Below are 10,378 nucleotides of genomic sequence, written 5' to 3'. Positions count from 1 at the left end.
AGCTGGTCCAGACTGGGGTACGCTGTGTGTCCGGTCACTGACATGGCCCCAGGAGCTGTTCTGTACTGTTTCTGGTTATTTAGTAGTTGTTCTGGAAGACGAACTAAAACGCACACATTGCTAAGCTGCCATCTTGGCCCAAAGTCCTAAAATTGCCCAAACCAATGTTCTTGATCAATAAAGTCTACTTCCCTCCCTAAGCAGTCATAAAAATTGAACTGAAAACCTGTTCTGACATGTGTGGAGAAGGTGTGCCTGAGAATCAGGGTGACGTGTGTGTAGGCACAGACTCTTGAGTGTGTATTTGCACATACCCATAAAGTCTGAGAGGGGGAGGATGAGATGGCTGCAGTTTGGGTTGTCCAGAGGTAGGCACGAGATGGTGTTTGCAAGATGTTCATTAGGCATCAAAACCTGTGAAAGGAAAGCGGAGGAAGCAAGACAGGGAACGGGGAGATGTACTGCAATTGAGGCCAGTCAAAACCCTGGTCAGTCTGGGCAAGTAGCGCCATCAGAGTCATCAGCACGGGGTCAACGTGGCTGCCTTTAGGTGCTCATAGGAAGGACGCAACTTCAGACAAGGTGGCTCAGCGCACCTGGAGCAGCTCCTGGAGCTGCGGACTGCTGGAAGCTGAGTCCAGACCTCACTTGACCTGGGCAGCAAATCCTCCCTCAAAGGGAAGTGGGTGGTAAGGTTCCCTAACTGCCCCAGGCATAGCAGCTAATCTTTCCACCTTTGGAATTGGGGAGTTTTCCTTCAAAACCAGGCCCTCACAAAGGCAGATTTTTTAATGGCCCTATCCCTCAGTTTCTTCAACTCTAAGGTTTGTGTGGTGGAAGGGAAGTGAAATTATAGTACCTGTCAAATGGAGTTCTGGTGAAGATTAAAAGGGATGTCTTGTTAGAGTGCCTGGCATATAGTAAGCTTCCAATAAATATTAGACATTTTTCTAAAGATATCAAACACTAAAAATTTGAATGTTCTACATTGAGTGGCAGAAATCCCCTACCCAAAGCATTTTATGACAAATTGCCTTCTTTTCTTACATACATGAAAATAAAAACATTAATCCTACTCAGCACAATTTACAGCAATCAACTTCAGTTTTCATAGCAGGGAGAGAAATAAAAGATCATAGTGAATAATTTGGGGAATATACAAAAAGGTAATACACTTGTTTGTAGATGTCTTTTTTTAAACAGAAAATCAAATGATTAAATAAAAAATGAAAAATTACTTTATGTTTAATTATTTTCCAAAATTCATTCTTCCGTTCCTTTTTCAATACCTGAAAGTAAGAGCATGAACTTCCCCCTTTGCTGAACCACCTGCAGACAGGACTGTCTAAGAGTGTGCTGCTTGTGTGATCCCCTTAGTGCTTCCCCAGGTTGATGTTTCTCCCCTGCCTAGAACAGATGTTTCTTAAGGACTGATGCTATGTCTTAATCTTCCTTTGACAGCTCCTATTGTGCAGTATATACTTTCTTTGCCAGCTAAAGATAAAACAATGGAAAAGTGTAATTTAGATGCCTCTGGGACTGATTTATTGCCACACCGAAGGAGTACAGATGACATCATTTTCCGAAGCTAAGATACACAAGATTTCTCTCCAACTCCATCCTGTTTGGATTCTAATGCTTGGCTCAGTAGCAATATTTCTATAAATACATATAAAATCAATAATCTGCAGTAGAAGGCTAGATAACACTTGATGACCAAGTTCTTCTCTTTAAAATTTAAATTGACTTTCCATGGTACAGCAGATTCCTATCAAATGTCTTTCTACGGATGCAAGTTCTCTTCTCCTTTTCCCGTGAACTCAAACACACATCTTTCCTCTTGGATATGGGATTAAAACTATGGGATGTGAGAGATTCAGGGCTGGATCCATTACCCAGATTGTGCCCAGCCTCTATCAGCCTGGGACTGCCCCTGTCACCACAGGAGTGTCAGGCAGAGAATAAAAATGCATTTGCAAAGTCCCCTTGGGGGACTGGGGAGAAAGGATATTCAACTTCTCTGTCTGGGGAATTCCTGATATTCTCACAAGCAGTGGGGACAACCAAATCAATAGGCTGAGCCCTTCATCTTGGGGTCCATCCCCATGAAACTTTTTCCTCCAAAGGATAGGCTAAGCCTACTTAAAATTAGGCCTAAGAGTCACCCCCAGAGAAGTTCTTTTGTTGCTCAGATATGGCCTCTCTCTTTCAGCAACCCAGCAAATGAATTCACTGTCCTCCCCCTACATGGACATGACTCCCAAGGATGTAAACCTCCCTGGCAACGTGGGACAGGACTCTCGGGATGAGCTGGGACCCAGTATCAAGGGAATGATGATGCCTTCATGACCAAAAGGGGGAAGAGAGAAATGAGATAAAGTTTCTATTGCTGAGAGATTTCGAACAGAGTCTAGAGGTTATCCTGGAGGTTATTCTTATACATTATATAGATATCCCTTTTTTAGTTTATGGTGTATTGGAGTGGCCAGAGGGAAGTACCTGAAACCGTTGAGCTGTGTTCCAGTAGTCTTGAATCTTGAAAATGACTGTATAACTATACAGCTTTTACAATGTGACTATGTGACTGTGAAAACCTGTATCTGATGCTCCTTTTATCCAGGATATAGACAGGTGACTAAAAAAATAAATAAGGTAAATATTAAATAAGTAGTAGGGGGATAAAGAGTAAAAAATTGGGTAGATTGAAATACTGGTGGTCAATGAGAGGGAGGAGTTAAAGGGGTATGGGATATATGAGCTTTTTAAAATTTCTTTTTCTGGAGTGATGCAAATGTTCTACAAATGATCATAGTGATGAATACACAACTATGTGATGATATTGTGAGCCATTGAGTGTGTAATATGGTTGGGGTGTATAATATGGTGTGTGAAGATTTCTCAAAAATAATTGAAAAAAGAGAGAACAATAAGACGGCACATGGCTGGGGTGGACAGGAAGAGTTCCAGGTGCTCAAGAGCATAATTACTAGATAGCTCTATCTCGTCAACATTGGAGTAATAATATCAATTAAATCTTTTAAGAGTCACTTAGTATCCAAGGGGCGCTGTCCAACATCCTGCTGTTTTCCTGCTGCTGTCAGTGAGTTCAAGGACAGTAGGAAATGCTTTTCATTTGTGTGTGCGCTGGTGCTGCGCCTTCTTTTCTCTTACTCCTGATGTCATTTTGCCTCTTTTGTAGCGATTCAAACAATTCTCCACCTTCTGCATAAATAGACAGGCTTTTTAAGCACGGTATCCTTGCAAAGGCAAAAGATTCTGTTGCCGCCTTCCCCTCCGCACAGGGAATTATGTCTTTCCTGGTGTCCCCAGTGTGAAAATGCCCAGGAGTTTCTACAGCTCCCACGTCAGATGGGGTTATACTGGTTTCCCAAAGCGGCTCCATGGTTTCCATTCGTCTGGTGATTTTAATTTTTTTATAACAGGAGTGTTTTCTAAAAAGAGTTTTGGGGCCTTAAAAGACTAGTTCTGAATGCACTGGGAGGACACCGTTATGAGATGTGTCATCTTACAGACCCAGGTGAAAGCGTTTTGCGTGACCCAGGGGGGCCCCTGGGCAGAGTTCCATGGATTCCCAGCTCCTCACAGTGCTGGGCTGTCTGAAGGGGGGAGGCTCTGCCCATGCGGCTACTGCACAAGCTGCAGCCTGGTCCAGCCTGGCTCCAGAGCAGCCTCTCGGGGGAAGTTCTGGCCACAACGGGAACAGCTTTACGCCTTTTCTCCCTGATCCTGAGGCTTTCACCTGGACGAACCAAAGCAGCTCCTTGTGGATTCAGCCATTGAGGGGACATATCCCCACCATCGCACTACCTCCCATCCTGCTCACCGGCGCCCCCTCTGCTGCCAGCCCCGCAGAACTGTCACCAACGCAGTCCCGCAGTCCCGCAGTCCGGCATCCCCACATCCCCGCAGTCCCACATCCCCTCATCCCCACATCCCCTCAGTCCCACAGCCCCTCATCCCCGCATCCCCTCAGTCCCACAGCCCCTCATCCCCGCATCCCCACAGTACCAGCATCCCGCAGTCCCGCAGCCCCGCATCCCCACAGTACCAGCATCCCACAGTCCCACATCCCAGCAGTCCCACATCCCCGCAGCCCCACAGTCCTGCAGTCCCGCATTCCCGCACTCCCGCAGTCCTGGCTTGGTTTCTTGGAATCAGCAACCCTGGGAGACTAATCCATGATGGCTCTGGGACCCAGATTCTGAAGGAAGTCAGGGCGGCTATCACCTGTGTGCTGCAGTACGTGGCACCTGTGCCAGGAAGTAGCCAGCTATCTAAGCAGGAGAGGCATGGATTTGGAACCAGCAATACTAGGTTTGAATCTTGGCTCTTTGGTGATAAGCTATGGGATCTTCAACCAGTCATTTCTCCTCTCTGGTTATAGTTAATTTAGCTCTAAATTGAGAGAATTTACCAGAATTTTTACGCTCACTTTCAGCTCTTAAAATGTACAATGTTTGCATTTCTTGCTGTGCATTAAACTGACATTAGGTGCTATTCAAAATTTTTTTATTAGGGAAAATTTTAGAGAAAGATAATGCAGAAAGTTTAGACTTCTCATACATGCCCCCCCATACACATACGCCTTCACAGTTTTCCTATTATTAAAACTTTGCATTAGTGTGGTACACTTGTTACATTTGATGAAACCATATTATTATAATTACATTATTAATTATAGTCTATAGTTTACATTAGAGCTCACTGCTTCCATTGTACAGTTCCACGTGTTTTTTTTAAATTTTTATTTCAGCAACATATATTTGACTTAACATTTACCCTTTTCACTGCATTCAAATAAATAATTCATTGGTGTTAATTGCATTCACGATGTCATGCTACCATCAACACAATCCATTAACAAAATATTTCTGTCATCCCACAGAGAAACTCTGTGCAATTAACCATAGATTCCCCATTCCCTACCCCACGCCAGCCCCTGGTAATCTGTATTCTAGTTTATGATTCTATGAATTTGCTTATTCTAAGTATTTTGTATCAGTGAAACCATAGAATACTTGTTCTTTTGTGTTGGGCTCATTTCACTCATCATGATGTTTTCACGGTTCGTCCACAGGCTGATGTATTAGAACATCATTCCTTTACTGCTGGGAAATGTTCCATTGAATGTGTGTACCACATTTTGTCTATCCACTCACCAGTTGATGGACACTTGGGTTGCTTCCATCTTTGGGCAGTTGTGAATAGTGTCGTTATGAACACTGGTGTGCAAATATCTGTTTGAGTCCCTACTTTCAATTCTTTTGGGTATATGCCTAGAAGTGGGATTGCGAGATTATATGGTAATTCTGTACTTAACTTTCTGAGGAAACACCAAACTGTTTTCAAAGTGGCTGCACCATTTTATATTTCCATCAACAATGTATGAGGATTCCTAACCCTCCCCATTCTCTTGAAAACATATTTTCTATTTAAATACTAGCCATTTTAGTGTATTTGAAATGGTGGCTCATTGTAGTTTTGATTCGCATTTCCCTAATGGCTAATGATGTTGAGCATCATTGCATGTGCTCATTGACCATTTGTATATCTTCTTTGGCGAAATGGCTATTCAAATCATTTGCTCACTTTTTAATTGGATTGTTTGTCTTTTTGTTGTTGAGTTGTAGGATTTGTATATTCTGGATATTAAATCCTTATTGGATATGTGGTTTCCAAATAATTTTTTCCCATTGTGTGGGTTGTCTTTTCATTTTCACGATGAAATTATTTGATGCACAAACGTTTTTAATTATGATGGAATCCCATTTATCTATTTTTTTCTTTTGTTTCTTGTGCTTTTGGTATAAAGTCAAAGAAACCTTTATCTAACATCAGGTCCTGAAGATGATATCATCTGTTTCCTTCAGGAATTTTATGGCTTTGGTTCCTATATTTAGGTCTTTGATCCATTTTGCGTTAATTTTTGTACATAGTGTGAGGTAGGGGCACCTTCGTTCTTTCACATATGGATATCCAGTCTTCTAGCACCATTTTTCAAAAAGACTATTCTTTCTCCTTTGAGTGGACTTGGCATCCTTATCAAAAATCAATTGGGGCCATGTTGGCCCAGCAGGCAAAGTTCTTGCCTACCATGCCAGAGACCTGGGTTTGATTCCTAGAGACCCGGGTTTGATTCCTGGTGCCTGCCCATGCAATAATAATAATAATAATAATAATAATAATAATAATAAAATTAAAAAAATAAAATCAGTTGACCATAGATGTGAGAGCTTATTTATGAAAACTCAATTCAATTCCTTTGATCTATATGTTGTCCTTGTGCCTATGCCATGCTGTTTTGGTTACTATAGTTTTTTAACACATTTTAAAATTGGGAAGTGTGAGCCCTCCAAATCCATACTTCTCTTCCATGTTAGTTCTGGTTATCTGGCTCCTTATCTTTCCATATAAGCTTGATGATGGGCTTTTCCATTTCTGCAAAGAAGGCTGCTGGAATTTTGATGGAGATTGTGTTGAATATGTAAATAGCTTTGGGTAGAATTTACGTCTTATCATATTTAGTTTTTAATCCATAAACACAGCATATCCTTTCATTTATTTAGGCTTCTTTGTTTTGTTTTGTTCTGTTTTGCAGCAGTGTTTTGCAGTTCTCCATGTGCAAGACCTTTACATCCTTGCTTAAATTTATTCTCAGATATTTGGCTAATTTAGTTGCTATTATAAATGGAACTTTCCTTGATTTCCTCTTGAGATTATTATTTATGAGAGTATAGAAACACTGATTTTTGAGTGTTGACCTTGCACCTTGCCACTTTGCTGAATTCATTTATTAACTCGAGGTGCTTTGTTATGGATTTTACAAGATTTTCAAGATTTTCTTTATATAAGATCATGTCATTTGCAAATAATGAAAGTTTTACTCCTTTCTTTCTAACTTGAAAGCCTTTTATTTCTTTTCCTTGCCTAATAGTGCTCACTAGAATTTCCTGTATGATGTTGTCTAACAGTGGTTACAAGTGGACATCTTGTCTTGTTCTGATCTTAGAAAGAGATTTCTGTCTTTCACCATTGACTATGATGTTAGGTGTGGGGTTTTCATATACGCCTTCTATCAAGCTGAGGAAATTTCCTTCTATTCCTAGTGCTTGAAGTGTTTTTATCAAGGAGTGCTGGATTTTGTTCAATGCCTTTTCTGTGTCAATTGAGATGGGCATTTGGTTTTTTCCCTTCATTCTATGAATGTGATGCATTACATGAATTAATTTCATTAGGTAGAATAAGATTTGCACACCTGGGATAAATCTCACTTGATCATGGTATATGATTCTTTTTTTTAATTTTTTTTTATTAATTAAAAAAAGAATTAACAAAACAATTAGAAATCATTCCATTCTACATGTACAATCAGTAATTCTTAATAACATCACATAGTTGCATATTCATCATTTCTTAGTACATTTGCATCGATTTAGAAAAAGAAATAAAAAGACAACAGAATAAGAATTAAAACAATAATAGAAAGAAAAAAAAAACCTATACCTCACATGCAGCTTCATTCAGTGTTTTAACATAATTGCATTACAATTGGGTAGTATTGTGCTGTCCATTTCTGAGTTTTTTTATCCAGTCCCGTTGTACAGTCTGTATCCCTTCAGCTCCAATTACCCCATCTCTTTTTTTTTCTTTTTTTTTAATTAACGGAAAAAAAGAAATTAACCCAACATTTAGAAATCATACCATTCTACACATGCAATCAGTAATTCTTAACATCCTCACATAGATGCATGATCATCGTTTCTTAGTACATTTGCATCGGTTTAGAAGAACTAGCAACACAACAGAAAAAGATATAGAATGTTAATATAGAGAAAAAAATAAAAGTAATAATAGTAAAATCAAAACAAAACAAAACAAAACAAAAACCTATAGCTCAGATGCAGCTTCGTTCAGTGTTTTAACATGATTACTTTACAATTAGGTATTATTGTGCTGTCCATTTTTGAGTTTTTGTATCTAGTCCTGTTACACTGTCTGTATCCCTTCAACTCCAATTGCCCATTATCTTACCCTGTTTCTACCTCCTGCTGGACTCTGTTACCAATGACATATTCCAAATTTATTCTCGAATGTCTGTTCACATCAGTGGGACCATACAGTATTTGTCCTTTAGTTTTTGGCTAGTCTCACTCAGCATAATGCTCTCTAGGTCCATCCATGTTATTACATGCTTCATAAGTTTATCCTGTCTTAAAGCTGCATAGTATTCCATCGTATGTATATACCACAGTTTGTTTAGCCACTCTTCTGTTGATGGAGATTTCGGCTGTTTCCATCTCTTTGCAATTGTAAATAACGCTGCTATAAACATTGGTGTGCAAATGTCCGTTTGTGTCTTTGCCCTTAAGTCCTCTGAGTAGATACCCAGCAATGGTATTGCTGGGTCGTATGGCAATTCTATATTCAGCTTTTTGAGGAACCGCCAAACTGCCTTCCACAGTGGTTGCACCATTTGACATTCCCACCAACAGTGGATAAGTGTGCCTCTTTCTCCGCATCCTCTCCAGCACATGTCATTTTCTGTTTTGTTGATAATGGCCATTCTGGTGGGTGTGAGATAATATCTCATTGTGGTTTTGATTTGCATTTCTCTAATGGCCAGGGACATTGAGCATCTCTTCATGTGCCTTTTGGCCATTTGTATTTCCTCTTCTGGTAGGTGTCTGTTCAAGTCTTTTCCCCATTTTGTAATTGGGTTGGCTGTCTTTTTGTTGTTAAGTTGAACAATCTCTTTATAAATTCTGGATACTAGACCTTTATCTGATATATCATTTCCAAATATTGTCTCCCATTGTGTAGGCTGTCTTTCTACTTTCTTGAAGTTCTTTGATGCACAAAAGTGTTTAATTTTGAGGAGCTCCCATTTATTTATTTCCTTCTTCAGTGTTCTTGCTTTAGGTTTAAGGTCCATAAAACTGCCTCCAGTTGTAAGATCCATAAGATACCTCCCAACATTTTCCTCTAACTGTTTTATGGTCTTAGACCTAATGTTTAGATCTTTGATCCATTTTGAGTTAACTTTTGTATAGGGTGTGAGAGATGGGTCTTCTTTCATTCTTTTGCATATGGATATCCAGTTCTCTAGGCACCATTTATTGAAGAGACTGTTCTGTCCCAGGTGAGTTGGCTTGACTGCCTTATCAAAGATCAAATGTCCATAGATGAGAGGGTCTATATCTGAGCACTCTATTCGATTCCATTGGTCGATATATCTATCTTTATGCCAATACCATGCTGTTTTGACCACTGTGGCTTCATAATATGCCTTAAAGTCAGGCAGCGCGAGACCTCCAGCTTCGTTTTTTTTCCTCAAGATGTTTTTAGCAATTCGGGGCACCCTGCCCTTCCAGATAAATTTGCTTATTGGTTTTTCTATTTCTGAAAAATAAGTTGTTGGGATTTTGATTGGTATTGCATTGAATCTGTAAATCAATTTAGGTAGGATTGACATCTTAACTATATTTAGTCTTCCAATCCATGAACACAGTATGCCCTTCCATCTATTTAGGTCTTCTGTGATTTCTTTAAACAGTTTTTTGTAGTTTTCTTTATATAGGTTTTTTGTCTCTTTAGTTAAATTTATTCCTAAGTATTTTATTCTTTTAGTTGCAATTGTAAATGGGATTCGTTTCTTGATTTCCCCCTCAGCTTGTTCACTACTAGTGTATAGAAATGCTACAGATTTTTGAATGTTGATCTTGTAACCTGCTACTTTGCTGTACTCATTTATATTTATTAGCTCTAGTAGTTTTGTTGTGGATTTTTCCGGGTTTTCGACGTATAGTATCATATCGTCTGCAAACAGTGATAGTTTTACTTCTTCCTTTCCAATTTTGATGCCTTGTATTTCTTTTTCTTGTCTAATTGCTCTGGCTAGAACCTCCAACACAATGTTGAATAATAGTGGTGATAGTGGACATCCTTGTCTTGTTCCTGATCTTAGGGGGAAAGTTTTCAATTTTTCCCCATTGAGGATGATATTAGCTGTGGGTTTTTCATATATTCCCTCTATCATTTTAAGGAAGTTCCCTTGTATTCCTATCCTTTGAAGTGTTTTCAACAGGAAAGGATGTTGAATCTTGTCAAATGCCTTCTCTGCATCAATTGAGATGATCATGTGATTTTTCTGCTTTGATTTGTTGATATGGTGTATTACATTAATTGATTTTCTTATGTTGAACCATCCTTGCATACCTGGGATGAATCCTACTTGGTCATGATGTATAATTCTTTTAATGTGTTGTTGTATACGATTTGCTAGAATTTTATTGAGGATTTTTGCATCTATATTCATAAGAGAGATTGGTCTGTAGTTTTCTTTTTTTGTAATATCTTT

This window comes from Tamandua tetradactyla, chromosome 21 (assembly GCF_023851605.1).
Source record: "Tamandua tetradactyla isolate mTamTet1 chromosome 21, mTamTet1.pri, whole genome shotgun sequence".
In the NCBI taxonomy this organism is placed as follows: Eukaryota; Metazoa; Chordata; class Mammalia; order Pilosa; family Myrmecophagidae; genus Tamandua; species Tamandua tetradactyla.
Note: the sequence above shows the minus strand (reverse complement) of the source record.